Consider the following 19,179-nt stretch of genomic DNA (forward strand, 5'->3'; position numbering starts at 1 on the left):
TTTTCAGATAATTGTATAATTGAGGTTATACTGTTGTACATGTTGGATCACTCTGCCAACTCTTGCTTCTAGGGGATTATTTTTCATCTTCAAAAGATTGCCATCAAACAAATTAGCCTGCAGAATTATGTTTACATAGCATTAACACTGTTGTGACACCAGCAGACAAAGTGGAATTCAAAATTAACACTGACACCTCTTCTTCTTTTTTTGCCATAGGGTATTGGCCATGCCCCTTTAGGTAAGGGAAGGATTCTTTCATTCAGTGTATAACTCTGCAGAATATGATTATGAACTTTTGTGAAAAGCCACGTTTTTCGGAACTGTCGAATGATACCAAAAGGTGAAAAGGGATGATGGTCAAAAGAAGGTAGTTTGACCTTGGAAACTGGTATTTAATGGGCTTCAAGAACTAGAACTAATAAGGAAATAATTGATATTGCATGCATACCATCTTATTGTCAAAGCCCAACTTAGAATCCTATTAATTAAAATTAGTAATTATCAGCATACCATATCAGTGCATGATGATGACATTTGTCATATTTGCTACAATATCTATTCAAAATGCTGCTTGCTTTTGATGATTTGCATCACAAACTTAAAGTTACTTAAACATGGTTTTTGTGTATGAATTATCTAGGTCCTGCAGTATTCCTGCTGAAAGCTGAGATTTGCATTTATTGTGTATGAGGAAAAACCAACAGCTGCTATTGTACTACAGATATTCATTCAAATTATTTATCGTCTTTATCGGTTTGACACTTAGAATCTTATAACTAGAGTACATTACGAAAGTAATAAATTGCCACGTCTTAAGATCCCATTAATGGTGAGTAATGGTTTCAATATGCATTCATTATTTTTTCATAATTTCAAAGGTAATAAAGCAGTGCTTCTATGGATCCTTTGAAGTTATTTCATTTGTGATACGTTATTGTTTATTGCACAGCATTAACCATTTGAAAATCTTAAAGGTTTTTATTGCTCAAAGTGATATTTCCCTAATGTCTCCCAGAAAAGTACACAAATGAAATTTCTAGAACATAGTATTGTTTTCATTCTGTGAATTCTAAGCACAGATAGCCAGTTAAACTGTATGCCGAAATTATTTTTTTCAATGTAAATGTACTCAACTTTCTGTGTTTAAAAAATGTTTTTAGAAAGTGCCCCAGACAGATGGAAATGTGAATTATATGTGTGCTTTGATGAGAGAAAGTGCATATGCACTATACTAGTATTACATTTGCAAGTGACTCTAAAATGAAATTATGACAATTTAATAACAACACACAGAAATTATTGGATTGCTGCAAATATATCCAAGTGTGTCCTATTGCATAAGGGTTTGTGTTGGTGGTGTGCTAATTAGCATTGCAAGTTGACAGATTGTTTGCCAATATCCTAATATTAGTAATATTTAGCCTAATGTTATAAATGATTTAGAAAATGTATAAAATGATCAGTTACTGGATGAGTCAGAATGATATTTACTCCATGATTTTTCATCAGTATGTGACTACAAGTAGCTATGAAGGATGAGGTGCTGAGAAGGATGAATTTTAAAAAAGTACAGTTACTGGAGACCCTAGGTAAAAGAATAAAATCTATCTGCAGACACATTACTCGCTGATTGCAGAGTGACTCTAGAACAGCACTCATACTGTCAGGTAAGATCACAGGCAAACCAGGAAGATGAAGAAAGAGAGTCGGTTATTTTGGAAATAGTATCAGATGGACTGGTATCCGAAAGAGAGTGGAAGCTTTACAAATCTACTGCAACTGTGAAAGATGGAAGTGGCTGGTTGACAACCTGAGCCAAAGTTGTCACTTGATGACAGAGAGATGTGATTAAAAAGTCCTTTAAAAAATTTTTCTGTAATTGACCTTAGTTTTGCAAAAAGATTAACCCTTAGAAAATTGGAGAGCTGCCCCTGATATGTTGACATTCCAGAAATTATTCCACGTGAGCATCTTATTTGTAAGAACAATGGCATCTTACAGCATCTCATGTGAAATGGGAAAAATTAGTATCTCATCTGAAGGAATTCACAGGTGGTCAAACATGAGCTACACAGAAAGTATCATGGGTGAGGCACTGACATTTTGCAGTTATTTGTAAAGTGTTTTGAGATTTACTGATGAAAAATGCTATATCGGAGCTAGGTATTATTATTGACTCGTAGTGAATTATGTGCTACACGGCCTGGGACGCTTGAGGAGCTGCCTTGTATAGATCTCTTATTTGGAAGGTGACAGTGCTATACTACTAAATAAACAGCTGTGTGGTCCAGTGGATGGAAGACATAGGTTATATTCTTGGCTCTGTTGTTGATCTGTTCTGTGACTTTGGGCACGTCACTTCACTTCTAGCTCTCTGTCTGTGTTACTTATATGTCCCCCATTACTGCAGTATCTGAGCACCCCGCAGTCTTTAATGTATTAATCCTTAAAACAATTAATCCTCTGTGAGGTAGGCAAGTTCTTCTGTGCCTCTTTTTCCCCTTCTGCCCTTTGTCTGTCTTGTCTATTTAGACTGCAAGCTCTTTGGGGCAGGGACTTTCTTTCACTATGTGTTTGTACAGCATCTGGCACACTGGCTCTACAATTTTATTTGAGGTTGCTGATGCTATGGTAATACAAATAATAAATAGTAATAATAATGATGATGATGATGAGTAGCATACTGCACTGAGATTAAGAAAAAAATATTTTACTCTGATCTTATTTTTCAGAGTGGAACACTTCCCCAAGGCAACTGCCAATGCCGTCTCCTGTGGGGTTTGTGGAGGGGGAGGGTAAATTGCTAATCATGGCCAGTGGTGGCTCCCCCTCATCTGGAACACAGGGAGGAGGAATTATGGTGACCCCTTAGTAACATCTCTAATCACCTTCCATTTCTCTGGGCCTAAAGGAGGAGGGAAGTGAAGTAATTAACTGCCTCCTCCTCACATCCCACACACACAACACTGGGTAGGAAGGGAGCCAGGAGAAGAGCATCAGTGGGTTGAATGGAGGGATGGATGATTGGTGAGGGATTGGAGAAGTATGTATGCAGTAGGGGAGGCAGCAGGAATGAAAGACTGTCTGCAAGGAGAACAGAAGTTAGTGGTGAAGAGGGCAAGAATGGGTGATAGATGAGTGTGCGGGAGATGAACTGATTGGGGTTATACATCACATGCACTGTGAATGTGGCATCCTTTTGGGCAATTCTTACGCAGGCCTCTCAGAAGATCTTCTCTGCACATGGGAAGGGAAGCCTGTGAGTAGCCCCACTGAGTTCAGGTATGCATGTGCTTTCGAGTTGGGGCCATAGGGAGAAACGTGAAAAGAGGCACAAAGTCAAGAGCGGAAGAAAGAACAAACGGGAGAGTGGATTGTATGCAGTTGCGCCAGTTCAGGTATTAATTGGGGGGAGGGAATTCTGCCCCCCCAGCAGTGACCCTGTTTTGGTCCCCATTTGTTTTCCCCCTCCTCTTTCAGGAACTCTGGTTTTCCCCCAGCTGAGGAATTTCCCCTCTTTCTTACCCACACAGTACATTAGCCTGGTCACAACACCATTTGTCCTGATCACCTCTCTGTATGAACAGAGGGGCAGCCAAATCAAACTTGAGCGGTGTTGTGACTCCAGGTGCTTGATTGCACTGCCAATCACTGAAATTTGGCTTGGCTGCCCTCTCTGTCTGTATGGATTTAGTACAGGACCACTGCTTAAAAGTGGTCAGGCCAGGGCCCTCTGGTTCTGCAGCCTAAGGAAGTAAGCGCGAGTGCAGAAACCACTTGGCGCCACGGATTGTGTGGAGCATAAACTACATAGTACTCCAGTTGAAAACTACACAACTGTCCAAAACCATAAAAACTGAGATGATGGTCACCTCTGTGACTTCCCAAATCGAGGAACTCTAACGAGTCCTAAGCCCACCCTAGGAAACAGAGTGTTGTGCAATTCTGACATTACCATGATGGATATTTGATCTTTCCTCTCGGTTATTCTCGGTTATTCTTAAGAGTCTTCAATATGCCAACTAAGGCTCTAATTTATTACCAGAAATTTAAGTTGCTCAATTATCCATTAAAAAAAATTCTAGACAGCAGTTTCAGTCTTCGTTAACTAAATTTAAACAAGAAGGAAAGAAATTAAACAGTTTCAGTTTCCTTTAAAGATGTGAGTGATAACATGATGCAATATTTTATAACAAATCTTTCATTAACTTCTACTCTTGTTTCTAAATAGATTTAGACTTTTTTTTGATGTTTTTAATTAAAAGAGAAAGCTTTACATCATATGATGCATCACATAATTCAACTGATAATCTCAGTAACCAATTCAATTTTAAACACACTGCCATTAATTACTATTTTAACATAATAAATAATTTAACAAATTTCTAGTGCTTCATAACACAAAGTTTTCAATTGCTTTTTTAATAAATAAATTGATTCACATAATCCTATTTATTGAAGTTGCAAATAACAGAGAAATTGTTTAAGGCCAAGTTCAGCTATGCTTTCACCTCCCGTTCTTCCCCACTACATTTGCTGTTAATAAATCTTGACTACAATATTATATTTGGTCATGGCTGTAGGTAATCGCAGAAGAGAGTGGAAAAACACACAAACATGTCAGGTGAAAGAGACATGCACTGATTTATTTATAAAATATTACAATAATTTGAATTCTGAATTGCTATTGCAATTCAAAATGTACCTGTAATTATAGCAGTAGCCAGCAACAAGCACTATAATTAAGGCTACAAAATAGCTCATATGCACATGGATAACTTTCCAAAACATTTAGAGCTGAAAATTTGGTTTTTGCCCAAAGGTGATTTGTGGAATGTGTGGATTTGTTGGTGGTTTTTTTGTATTGTTTTTTTCAAACCTTGAGCAAAAATCCCTTCCACTGATTTTAAGGTACAGTGGATACCATTAAAAAGTCAACATTCACCAACAGTGATGTCATACACACAGAGTGGAATCTGAGATATGGCAGATTTCCCCTCTTCTTAGAATAGGAAACTATTGGAGTATCGCTGGTAGCTTTGGTTGGTAACCATTGCCATTTTACTGGGGAGCACTCTATGAAAGGATGAGAAGGATACTGTTCTCCCTCTTATTTTTTCTGTAGAGGGATCATTCAACAACAGTTGAAACTTTGAATGTAGTGTTTAAAATCCCGGAGTTTTAATAATATGAAAAAATTGGTTGTAAAATATGAATGTTCTGAATAATTGAAAAGGCACCAGCTAGCATGTGTAGTAGAAAATAACACTGACTTCTAAGTATTGTTCTGAATTAAAAGCTGTGTACTTGTGTGCAGAGCTATTTAACTATGTGGTGAAATGTCAGGGAGGTCACCTGAACCAGACACATAAGCTGTACTGTATCTTGGCTGGTGCTGAGCAGAGCTATCTCGACCTCTTGCCAAAGCACTGTCCCCCCAGAAAGAACAAGCAGCAAAAACCTAGCTGCCCCCTACAAAAGTGCACAATGAGCAAAGACATTTTTATGCCATATTTTCTTCACTTGTTCACCTGGGCTAGAGCATCTGGAATGTGGCTCAAAAATTATCAATAAAAGCTATTATATGCATTAGCGTATTAACATAGTCCAAACAGATGAATTTCTATTGAATACAACACTGTGAAAGAGTGTACTATCCTTTTAAAGGACAGGCTGGAGTCTAGAGCTGGGACAGCCTGCTGTGTAATCAAGAAGGCCCTGCCGCACCTGACAGCTTGGCTATATAAACAGGAAGAGGCAATTGCACGTGGGAACAGCAGTTTGCTGTAGGTGGTGGTTTCTCTCACACTGCAGGAGATCACACCACACCACACCACACCCATAAATTTGGTGTTGTAGACTTAAAGCTTGGGAGTGCTGAACTAGAGTCTGAAGTTGAGGACCTTATGAATTGTTTTTAGTTATTCCTCTCCTGAAGCCTTGTTAAAAGGGAACATGCTGTTTTGTTAATGTGTATTGGCTTCTTTTTACCCTTGGCTGTTAAAGCAAATCTATTTGCTGCAGTGCCACAATGGGGTGTGCAGGGACTGTGTAGACCTTTATGAATGCATGCAAGTTCTATGGTGATATTATGGGTGCAGTGTTGCAGTTCCTAACAGAATGTTAGGAACCAGTAGGAAAGGGATAGATAAGACAGATATTGTCATAATGGCACTATATAAATCCATGATATGCCCACACCTTGAATACTGTGTGCAGTTCTGGTCACCCCATCTCAAAAAAGATATATTAGAAATGGAAAAGGTACAGAGGAGGGCAACAAAAATTATTAAGGGTTTGGAACAACTCCCATATGAGGACAGATGACAAAGCCTGGGACTATTCAGATTGGAAAAGAGACAACTAAGAGGGGATATGATAGAGGTCTATACAACTGACTGGTGTGGAGAAAGTGCATAAGGGAGTGTTATTTTCCTCTTCACATAACACAAGAAGCAGGGGTCACCCAATGAAATTAATAAAGCAATAGGTTTAAAACAAACAAAAGGAAGTAATTCTTCACAATCAACCTGTGGAACTGGTTGCAGGGGATGTTATGAAGGCCAAAACTATAACGGGTTTCAAAAAAGAACTGAAGTTCATGGAGGTCCATCAATGGCTATTAGCCAAGACGCTCAGGAATGCAATCCTTGTGTTCTGGGTGTCCCTATCTTATGATTGCCAGAAGCTGGGAGTGGATGTCATGGGATAGAGCATGTGACCATTGCCTGTTCCATTCATTCCTTCTGAAGTACCTGGCATTAGCCACTGTTGGAAGACAAGATACTGAGCTAGATGGACCATTGGTTTGACCCAATGTGGCCATTCTAATGTTCCTATGCGGTCAGAAGTCCTATTAACATTAGTGTGAATTATTTTCTCCCTGCAAAGTGACCGCAGAATCAAGTCCTACGGTATCTTTCTTTCTTGGGGAACTTCAGCGCAAAAATGTTGTCATTGTTGGATACTAACAATGAGGAGGAGTATGAATAGGGAGCCTTGAAAACTAAGCACATACAGACATTCATAGGGCTGGAAACAAATTACACAGATAAGGATGTGCCTTCAATGAAAATGTTATTCCATTTATTTATTTCATTACTTTCATACCATGAAAGTATGGTGTTTTGAGCATAATGCAGAGATGTAAATCACTTTGTCTTATTACCATCACCTTCATCTTCCTGTTGTTTGTTATACTCACTTTTGTCTTGTTTCAAATTAGATCTTTGGGGCCAGGACCATGTCTACCGATGTGTTCATACAACACCTAGCAGGATGGGACCTGATAGCAGCAAAAATAATTCATTACTGTATTCATAAACAGGTTAACGTGTCCTATAGAATTTCTATGGATAGAAATTACATGCTTCAACAATAAGTGTATAGCAGTATCAATATACTACTGACCAGGATGGTGACCATGATTGTGAAATTCTCAGGGACATAAGAAAGTCTACAAAAACAGAAAACCATATAATAATGAGGGATTTCAACTACCCCCATATTGACAGGAATATGTTATCTAAGGATGTACTGGGACCTGTGCTGTTCAGCAGCTTCATAAATGATCTGGAAAAACGGGTGAATAGTGAGTTTGCTGGTACTTCTCTGCTGCCGAAGACCTGTTGAAATGTCACTATGGAGCAATTTCTGATGAGGATATGGTCTGTTTCTTTCATGGCACATTCATTGTTTGAAATTCAGGTCCAGTGATGCAGGGTCCAAACCAGGAGTTGTCAGAAACAGGATACTGGGCTGGACCTTTGGTCTGACCCAGTATGTCTATTATGATGTTCTAACAAGTGTAAATTTGTTAGGAATAATTGGAAAAGCTATTTTTAATCAGCTGTAAGGGTACTTGCTCACATTTTTGGCCTGCTCCCAAGACCAAGTAAGTTAACAGGAGCCTTAATGGACATTGGATCAGGCCCCGGTTTTCAAATTAAGGGAAACTTGCTTATCTCCAATTAATTTATAATAATTTTATTGAAGAAATGTTAAAAAGAAAATCAGTGTTTAGTCCTATCTGTTTCAGTCCTCAGGCATTTTTCTCACTGTAATCATGTTGAATAATGTAAGTTTTCTGCCCTTTGAAACACCTAATTGTCATTTGACCTGAAGACAAAGCAATGGTCCTAATAGCTAGAAAGGCAGTAGTGCCATTTGATTAAATAAGACTTAATTCTGTTTCTCCAGATGTGTTATATTTTTAATATTTAGTCTTCTCAGTATGTGTATATAAACTAACTGAATATAATGGTCAAAGAGGCACCTACAAAATACATCTACAAAGTGCTGGCAAACTTTGTCCTGTCCTCCTCTGGTGGCTTGTATATACATAGAATAATAGCATACTACTGTTATCAGTGGCTGGTCGTAGCAATGTTAGATGCTCTACTTCACGGTGTGGTCGTCCTTGCCCATATAAGCCTGGGATCTGCCTGGCTCTGGTCAGTAACACCCAACAAGGGCCTCTGCTCAAGGTGACAAGCAAAGGCCAATGATGGCTCCAGCAGATGAGGGTCAAATTCCCCAACGGTGGCGAAGGTGAATGAGTTATGACTATGGATTAAACATGCATCAAACCGCACAGGTAGCCGGAGGAGCTATATCTTCGAAACAGTCATCCATGCCATCAGGAACCAATGGCATCTGGCAGAAGAGTTCTGGGAATGGGGATGGTTTGTCCCCAAACACAAACTCTCTGTCTCCCCAGTCCTAGGGAGGAAGAGCAAAATGAAGGGGCAACCAGCCAAGACAGACTGTGATAAAAGCACAAGGGTGAAAGCCCCAGTTCTTACCAACTCCAGGAGGAAGGGCATTTTTCTCAGGCATGTGACAGGTACAGTCTAAACAGTGAAGGCGCAATCCTGATGACCCTAACTCCCCAGAAGTCCAAATCAGACCTCAGATGCATGTTCCGTGTCGCTACATGGGATGTGTTAACACTGAATAGTATGGGGTACAAGACAGCCTCTGTCAAAAAAACTCACCTGCTATAGGTTCATGATTGCTGGCATCACAGAGGCCCACCTGCCACAAAGCAATCAAGTCAATGTAGAAGAAGCAACCTTCCCCCACTTTGATGGGCCATAGTGTACTCAAGGTGTGGCACTTGTTATTAGGCCACTTGTGGCACAGACCTTAATCCCCATGCTTGCTTTATGCTCAGCTTCAACACCATCAACAGAAGATATATCGCCTGTGGAAAAGGACACATACCACCACCTAACTGCAAAAATCCAGTCAACTCCACCATGTGACACACTGCTAGTGCTTGGAGACTTTAATGCCGTGACCATACTGGGTATGAAACCCTGATAGTCCCCTTTGGTTTGGCCTCTCCGAATGACAATACCACTCAGCTTCTGACATTGTGCACTGCTGAGGGCTCATCTGTCTTGAACTCCTAGTTTGGATGCTGCAGTAGCCATCACTGGACCTGGATTTCAAACAATGAATGTGCCATGAAAAAAACTGACCACATCCTCATCAGAAATTGCCCCATAGTGAAATTTGAATGGGTCTTCGGTAACACAGAAGCACCTGCAAACTCAAACCATAAACTAGATGTTGATCAGCTCTCACTGCATCTTGCAACTGCTCACAAGCCAGATATCCATCATCAGTACAATATCCAGCATCTTTCCGAGAATCCTGTTGAAGCCGTGAAATGCACATAGGCCATTGAAGATCACGTACATAATTTCAGAACCCTCTTCGATAACACAGTGTGTCTGGAGTGGTACATGTAGTACTATATCATGCTGCTGCTGAAACAATCAGCTTCAGATAGTCACCCAAGAAGCTTTGGCTTCCTAAAGAGACCTTTGCTTGCTTCTGCTTTTTCACTAATAATATATCAAGCATTGTCCAAGAATGAAAACAGTTGAAATGCATTTTCTAGGTATGGACAAAATGTGATCGTGAGGTCTACATCAATTCCCTAGCCAATGAAACAGAAGCCAACCTGAAGCACAGCAATCTGCATCCTGCCTACAGAGCTATCGCATGCTTACCCGGCATCATAAACTATCTTCTAAAATTCCTATCATAAAAGCAAATGGTTCTTCCCGTTATTCAGCAGACAAAGTCCTGGACAGATAGAAAACACATTATGAAAGCATGCTGAACCATGCACCTGTTGATGACTGTCCAGAGTTAAGTGACTAGGCAAACCATATGACTGCAGACCCAGGGACGAACACTGATCCACACTCAAGGAAACATGAAAGTCCACCTGAAAGTTATGGAATGGATGTGCTGTTGGATCTGCTGGCATTCCACCTGAGCTTCTCAAAGGTGTCTTCAAACCAATGAGCATAGGCTTGCCTCAACTGTTCTTAAAAGTGTTGGCCTCAGGCAGAGTACCAGCAGAATGGAAAGACTGTGTCATAGCATCCCTGTACAAGGGTAAAGGATCTCGTACTGAGTGTGGAAGCAACACAGGCTAATCTCATGGCTATGGGTCCTAGGAAAGGTCTTCATTCATGTTCTGCTTGATAGGATGCAGTGCTCTGTAATGGATGTCTTCATCCAGAGCAACCACGTTTCACTGGTGGGCAGACGACTATGGATGCTATCCTTACCTTCTGGCTGAGCTGCATTGAGAATTTAACTGCCTGTTTCATATAGAGTATATTGTCATCAAAGTGGCTTTTGATCTGGGCAATAGGTCAGCACTCTGGTTCAGACTGAAAGGAGCTGGCATCCAAAATGTTCTGCTAACTTTGGCATGTGGTCTTCACCACGGGTACCAGTGTGAGCGTGCTCCTTGGTTCATGGCTTTCATTGCATTTCTTCACAACCTGAGGTGTGTTGCAGGGTTGTACTCTCACTATTCTGTCAAGCCACCAACTGGATATTAGGACTTGCCACTCCACATGTCAGAATCAAGGTTGGTCAACAAATGTTCACTGACCAAGACTATGCTGACAACATTACTTGTCTTGTGGAGGAGCAAGAGAATTTCAGCCCTGCCCTTCAAGGTTTTCAAGATGCTGCTTGCACTATGGGATTGAATGTCTCATGGGCAAAAGACCAAAGTCCAGAACCTTGGAGCTAGGCTACCAGAATCCCCAATGCAGGTTAGCATTCTCAAGCATCCTGCAAAGCATTGGTGAGTTCATCTACCTGGGTTGCAAGCAGAATGCAAATGATCACAGCAAACTTGACATCCTTTGAATAGGTCTTGTTGCCTTCTGCATGCACCTCTGGACGCAAACATCTCTGTGCTTAGACAAAGTTCAGGATCTATCAAACCTGAGTACTGCCTGTACAGCTATATGGGTCAGAAACCTGGATTCTCTTACAGGCAGTGCCAAATCCTGAACAAAAAGTGGTCTGACTTTGTGTGAAACACTATGATCTTGCAAAGATCTGGTCTTCCTTCAATCACTCACTATTAAAAAATGGCATCATATGCTCTTCAGCTATGTCGCTATGATGGACAAAAACAACCCAGTACACCATGTTCGCAAATTCTCCATTAAGGCACGAAGGGGTGCACACTGTAATCCTACTTGATGCTGTCTGTGGGGTCGCCCCAGAGATTCATGGATTTGCAGGAGTGAGCCAGATCTGGGAACTTCACTCTACAATGCCTAGTATGAGGCCATCAACATTAGTCAATCTGGTTGGCACCACGGTCCTCAACAGACTATGTGCATTTGATAACTGCTACCAAATAACAGAATTACTCCTTTGGGCCTCTACCCTATGCATATTTGGTTGGAGGTCCCAGGTTCAATCCCCACTGATGACTCCTGCTATGAACCATTACAAGTGGTGACCCACATGGTAATTTGAACTGCTTTAGGACTCTGATGCTTAGGATAAGCTTCCCCTAGGATGGGAGTATATAACATGCTGGCTAAATTTGTCATGTCCGCCACTAGTGGCAGGTCCTCATAGAAAACAAGAGTCTATTACTGTCTCCTGAGTGAGCAGAGGGTCTCTATGACTCCATTCTGGGCAGATTTGCCACTATGAAGGCCTTGCAGTCTTGTTTACACTGGCAGGAGTAAATTCAGGCAAAATAATTTATTTACTTGTATATTTGTGTTTAAAAAAACTGTGTGTAATCTTAACAAGATACCAGATTAAATTATAGCTTTGAATTCCACATGTGTTTGCTCACACACGCTAGTGTTTCATCTCTGCTTTTAAACAGTGACTGAGAGGCTACTAATGCCTTATGGGAATTTTTCCCAGAATGCCTATAAGACAGATGTACAATGGACCACTGTATAATGTGGGTACTGAGGCATTTTTTTAATGAGAAAATATCCACTTATCTTATATAACTGTGTGATAAGTAATTGATTGCAAGACTATTCCTGTTCCCTTATCAGATCTTTCTGAGACATCATTTTTCTTCAGTGCACTCTGGTGTGGTGGTGGTGGTGGTAGTTTTTAGAATCTACCTCTAACAGTCTTTGAGAGCAAGCACTTTCAGTCAGTATCATAGACAGCAGAAATAAAGTGAATTGCTTACTCATCAGTGGCATTTCCTGTAGCATCATCATGCCTACAAAAGAGGCAAGTTCACTAATGTTTTATATCAGGACAGTAAAGCCATGCTATTCAATATACATCTTGTGCTTTATTCAATTCTTCTGTCTAAGAGAGCTTTGAACAGATGGTGGCATTAGTAAAACTCATTTTATTCTATTAGAATATCATGTGAATAAGAATGTCTTTCTCTGTGAGAAAGCTGAGATTGAGGAATATAAAGAAGGGTTGCTTAAAGAACTAACTTTAACAGGTACTGCTCCTGTAGAGATTCTGTGTATGTAGCCAAAGAATTTAGGTTGCTCAGAAGATGGGGATTCCCTCCTGCAGCAACCCCAAGGTAATGTATTTGGCTATATATGAATTAATTCAGCATATAGTACAACAGAGACAGAGTTTTCATTAGTTTGGGTGTGACTATTGATAAGTGAAAAGGAGGAGGGAAGGTAGGCTTCATAATATATGCCAGAGGGCTCACAATCAATATACGTTTTGTAAAAGGCTTGCTATTCTGCTTCATTTTATCACCTCACTGTCCTCATTTGGACATTTTACAAACCCTTTTTAACATATTGGGGGCAGTTTTCCTAAAATGGCTTCCCAGATTGTGCATGAGAAGTTTTCATACAAGCAAATCCAAATATAAGCATGAAAATGAGTAACTGAGAAATGTATTTCTTTGTACATAATGGCACTCTCAGACAGGCAGTTACATGTGCAAGTGCACATTTGCATGTTTAAATCTGGAGTTGGCATGCATGATAGGGGTATGTGCACACTTGGCAAGGTCAAGTTAGGTAGCAGTTTGGAAAATGTTTGTTCTTCATCTTCTAGGCATAGATATTTGACTATCATTGTAAAAAAGTACCTAAATGTGTAACAGGTGCACAAACACCAAGGGATGCATACATTACGAACACAAAACTCTTATCACACATCTCTTGGGAACATTGCTTTTGCTTCTTCTTATATTCTGGCATACTGATAATACTCTGTTTCAAAAAAACCAGCCTTGTATTTTCATAGCTTTGTTCCTGCTTAAGAATTACACAGTGATGAGCGCATTATAAATGCTGAAGTAAATGGACAGATAAATGTTCTGTTTTTCTTCCCCGAGGTGTACATAAGACTGTGTGGGTTCTAAAGAAGTACATTAGCAGCATCTTAGACTATTTCAAAATGTAGTATATCACATATATAGACATAAAATTTCCATAACTCTCAAACATAATGCTCCTAAGATTATGACTAAATCACTTGGTACACTTAGTCCTAGCTCTGATTTTTTAAAAAATTTGGCTATTTTTTCAATGCTGTTACAATAAATTGCCCCAAAATATAACATTAAAAAAAAAGGTGTTTGTATGTATGTGTGTGTGGGGGGGATGCTAATAAACAAGTACAATATTGACAGAGCTGTGGCAGGATATTGTTTGAATTTCTCCCCAGGAAACTGGAAATGCCAAATGAAACTGGAAACAAAATGTGGTTTCACATATCCTCGAGTATAGAAGCCTGTGGTCTGACAGCCACTTAAATTGAACTGAGCTGTTTAAAACAGCCTGCACTAATTCAGGGTTGAATTTATTGAAGAGTAAGATAGTTTGTAGTCCACAGAAAAAGTGGGGTTGAGGGTACTCCTTAAGCTCCAGCAAGAATGGAAAGGTCCTTGTTCCCTTTAAATGATGTCTCATTGAGCACTGTGCCAAGAAGAGCTCGTTTCAAACAAAAAAGGGAAGAATTCAGAAGCAATACATAAGCCAGACCATGTGATAGGATCTCTCTTTCCCATCAAGCAGATCCCACAACCTCTCAGAGCACATTTAGAGATCTCTCAAGTGCCATTTTCCATCCCCAAAAGCTCTTGTCTTTCTGGGGTAAATTCTCTGAGAACTACTCAGTGCAGCAAAGAGGAGGACTCAGCTGCACCCCAGCCTTTGTTTAGGTTTAGAGCAGTTTGTGGCCGGGCTGCTCTAATGTATATACCCTGCAATGGTTCCCAGATGACTCTCTGCCCATTGGAGGTAGCTGAAGCATCATATCCTATGGTCTTATTGGCCGTCCAACATCTTGACAGATGACAAGGTCAGTCCATCAGTGGTGCTTATCGAAAAAAGCCCAATGCACAAGCGGTAAATTTTCCCACAGTGGAAAAAGTTGACAGTTCCACTCGCCAGATGGAGGTTGAAGCATATTCTACTTCCTGGCTCAGCTGTGGGCATCAGCCTAGGCTCTCTGATGGCTCTCTGCGGTGACTGCATCAGCCATAACCCAGATTCTCCAAATTGAGCAATTGTGGGCAGGATTTTCCCAGTTGTCAGTGGGAATGCTGAATTTCTTGAGACTTTGCTTGACATTGTCACTGTATCAGAGCTGCATTGCGGGCGGTTCTTAAGTTGGCCATTGAGCGCACCCTTTGGCAGATGATCTTGAGGTATGCACTCCATGTGCCTCAACCAGCAAAGCCTGCGAACATCCAGCATAGTCTGCATCGGCTGTAGGCTGGTTCTCTGTAGGATCTCATTATTGGTGATCCATTGGTCCCAAGTAACTCCAAGGATTGTTCTAAGACAGCAGAGGTGGAAACTGTTCAGTCTCTGCTTCTGCTTGGAGTACGTAACCCAGCTTTCACAACTATAAAGGAGGGTATTAAGGACACAAGCCTGATAGAGGGACACCTTTGTGTTCAAGGTTATCAACTTGTTCCAAACACATGAGGTAAATTTGCCAAAAGTGACAGAAGCTTTGTCAATTCTAGCATTAAGTTCCTTATCAAGTTTAAGTGAGGTAGTAAGAATTGAGCCCAGATAGCAGAAGCGAGCCACATTATCCAGAGCTTCATTACTGATATAGATTTTAGGTAAAATGTTGGTACCTTGTGACATGACAGCTGTTTTCTTGATATTGATTACCATGCCAAACTTGGCACATGCATCAGAGAACTTGTTCATCATGACCTGCAATTCATTGGGTGAATTAGAGATAAATGCAGTGTCATTTGCAAACAAATAAGCTGGGTGACATGCCTTCTGTTCTGGAATCGTCTGATGGTAAACAAGCTGACATCCATCCTCAATTCAAACTCATCTTTTTGCTATTTGGAATAATCATGTGTTGGTCTGTAGATGGACAGAAGAGTCTGGGTTCCCAAGTTCATGTTCACATCCAGCCACAAGATTCTCTCATTTAGGTACCAGAGGGGTGCATGTGCTGTGGACAGACTTCTTGACAGTGAATCCAGCACCATGTATCCTTGGTCCATTGTCAGGTTTCCCAAACCAGTCGAAGTGGTAATGTACTTCATCTAGTTGATCCAATTTCTGAAAGCCTCATCTCCCTGAGGGCTGCAATATCAATGCCCAATTCTATGGGCATGCCCTCCCTATGTCCTCTGTACTAGGTTGAAGGAGTAGGTGGCATAGGAGCCAAGTATGCTAGCTCTATGGCAATTGGGAGATATAGATAGTTTGCACCACCCCAGAGCAGCAAAAATGGAGTGGAGCAGGGCAGTGTATTTGCCCCACCCATTATAATCTGCGTACAACCTTATTTTAGAGTCCTTGGACCTGATTCTCCAGTGCATTGCACCAGGTGTGCACCTGTGTGCTTTGCACATGTGCAAAGTGGATGTTAATTATATCATTCTGAGTTGGTAGCACTTTACACCAGCAGTTCCAAACTCGACCACATTGCGTACCACCACCTGTAGTACCACCTGCCTGTAGGGGCGGGGTTAGGAGGGAGAGCGACTGCTGCATTTCTTGGGGGCGGGGCTGGCGCTGGAGTGGCTCCTGGCCAGCCAGTTTGTGTCCGGGGAGGAGAAGGGCAGATTGGCTGAGCCACCATGCTGCTTGGGGACGGGGCCAATACTGGAGCGGCTCCTGGCCATCCCCCCAGCAGCAGGCGGATGTGTACCATTGGGCAGTGGCGTACCACAGTTTGGGAACCGCTGCTTTACACACATGATGCACTCGATGCACAGATATAAATGATGTCACAAGGTGTCAGGCAGTAGAGACTCAGGCCCCATGGTTGCAGCCAAGGGGATTCAGTGGTTAGTTTGCCACCTATCTCTTTCTTTGAAGTTGGTGCCAAGCTTCTTGTGTCTCATCCAGAGAGCCAAGATCAGTTCTTGAAAGCCTTCCGTCTCTCACGTTAATTTCAAAAAACTTCTACAAGGTTGGCTCACTCCTGTTAGTAGCTGATAAAATCAGCCCTGATTCTTTGGTCAGAAGGCATTATAATGGAAAGTTTGTTTCAAAAGAGCTTATTTGCCCTGGAGCGTTTTCCCAAAATATCCCTAGGCAATCAGAACACCTACAGCTGTTCATCAAATCATAAAGCCTCACTGTACGGCAGTCCGCGAAATTATTCCACTGACTTTCATTCCTAATGATTTCTTTATTGTCATTTTGCATTAGCAGATTATACAACCTTTTGGCCTTATGCATTCATCAGGCTTCTGCTATTTACAGTGTGGTGTAGTTGCTTTGATGAACTGCCGTACTTACAAAATTCTGCTTTTCTTAAAGGGTCTACTGTTTATACATAGCATGCAGTTTTGAAAACTTTATCTTAGCATTAAAAGGATGGGCCTGATTCTGTCACTGTTACTGAGTCGTCCTTTACTCTGTGAGTAGGCCCATGGGTTCCAGACAGTATATTCCATGATACAAGAACACAAGATAGGGTAGTTAAAATGACCAGGCAAACATGAATTGTTCCAAACAATACAAAAATCAAGTAATAAATAGTGCAATGCCAGGTTCAGAAGCATGTTTGATTTCATTGTCATTTGCTCACCAGTGCCTGGTCCCCCATTTCACTCCTTCCTACAATAAAAGAGAAAGCTGTTTCAACAGTATTTAAAATGTGCTGAATTTAAATGCGGGAACATCACAAGACACATCCAGATAAATAAAGTTGCACAGAGGGTGTTAAACTTATTAAAAAATCTTTAGCTGGCCTGCAGGCAGCAGCTCTTGTTTTATAGCACAGACTATTGGTGTTAGCACTAAAGTTCCACACACAGCACAAGTGGAATTGTGGAATTGACCCACTGTGAATTGTCTCCCTATTTCATATTTACAGAAACGCCTGCGCTAAAGAGTCTTGTGCTAGCTCGACATGAAATTATGGAGTCCTAAAAATGCCTCAGTGTAAGGTGACCCATTTCTTGTTCCTTGAACTGCAGTACAAATTGTGGAGCAAGAATGCTTCACCCTCCCTCAGAGAGCCTCCATTCTTTATAGCCCCCATGTTTCTGTCTTTGTGTGACATATTTCTTCTTGGCATTCATGCAGAGCGCATTAAAGAGAAGGAAGTGGAGATGGTTTATTCTACTTCCAGGTAAAATAGTTCTAATAGCACTTAAAAGCTGCTATTTCACACACCTGGAAATGCTCTTTTTAGCTGCCTGCTGATAAGCATATATTATGAATGCATCATTTTCAGTGTGAACAGTAATATGGACTGTGGACAATAAATATTGAGAGCTTAGTCAGGATGCTGAATTCAGTGTGGCCCCCACTCATGTACCGTACTTCCCCCAAAATAGTTTTATAGCATATGAGCTCTTGCTGACCATTCACACTGTAAAGATTATGACTATTCTGAATTATGTTCAGGCTAATGCTGTACTGAATGCAATGTTGTTGTAGAAAGTACATTGTCTGTTTATGGCAAACATAACTGGGCTAGATTCTCTTGTCCAGCTTTGCTGTGCTCTGCTCAAGACCTGGGCAAGTGGAAAGCACAAAGGTGGTACTAAACCAATTTTTCTTTCCCCAAATCCAGGCGGTCCCCAACTGCTGGTTTGGTCCCCAGAATAAATTGTACACCAGCTGCCAGTGGCCCCCAGGAATTGCTCTAACAGCTGTGTATCCCCCTGATGCAGGGGTACACTGGCCATACCATGGTGCTAGAAGCTCAGAGGGAAAAAGGATGTAGCCATAAGGCACTGGAGGATTCACCCACACTGGAAGAATCCTCATATGACTGAATTTGCAGCACTGTAGTTATTTGTAAATGTAAGCTCACTGACATGATACAGAGCCACTCAAATACAGCTACAGACTGCATATAAAATGAGAATTGAGCAGTAACATTTTAAAAGTTACTTTGCATGCACAGTTGCCTGTTTTTAAAATTTAAAAATTTACCTATTTATTTATTTAAATACCATATGTGCCTAGTTTGCCTTGCTGTCAATTGCCCGTAAAAATGTATTTCACTTTTGTTTAGACAAGCAGAATAAAATGATCGACTCTGAACCTACAACAGTTTCCCTTTGTTATTCTGCTAAGATTTTTTTTTTAAAGTCAGAGATAAGAAATACATTTTGTGAAGAAAATAAAATCACTTCTAGACTCAGACTATAGTCCAAGGTTAACAGTGATGTGATTTATATGGGCAAGTTATAAACCCCTATGTATTTAAATTTATACTCTACACAGTCATAACTAAAACAGCAAGAGTGATGGAGCTCCATTATCATATGAGACTACTATACTATATCTTAGTGCTGCAGGGTTTGGTAGTGAATACCATCTAATATCATATTTTTGTAGGGTTTTCCAAAAAGCCATTAGTCAGGATTTTGCTAGGTACACTTTTGAAAAATCATTATCCATATCTCACAATTGTCTACTCTACTATAGT

This window comes from Emydura macquarii, unplaced genomic scaffold (assembly GCF_026122565.2).
Source record: "Emydura macquarii macquarii isolate MOO-44397 ecotype Brisbane River unplaced genomic scaffold, CSIRO-AGI_Emac_v2 contig_3343, whole genome shotgun sequence".
Lineage (NCBI taxonomy): Eukaryota > Metazoa > Chordata > Testudines > Chelidae > Emydura > Emydura macquarii.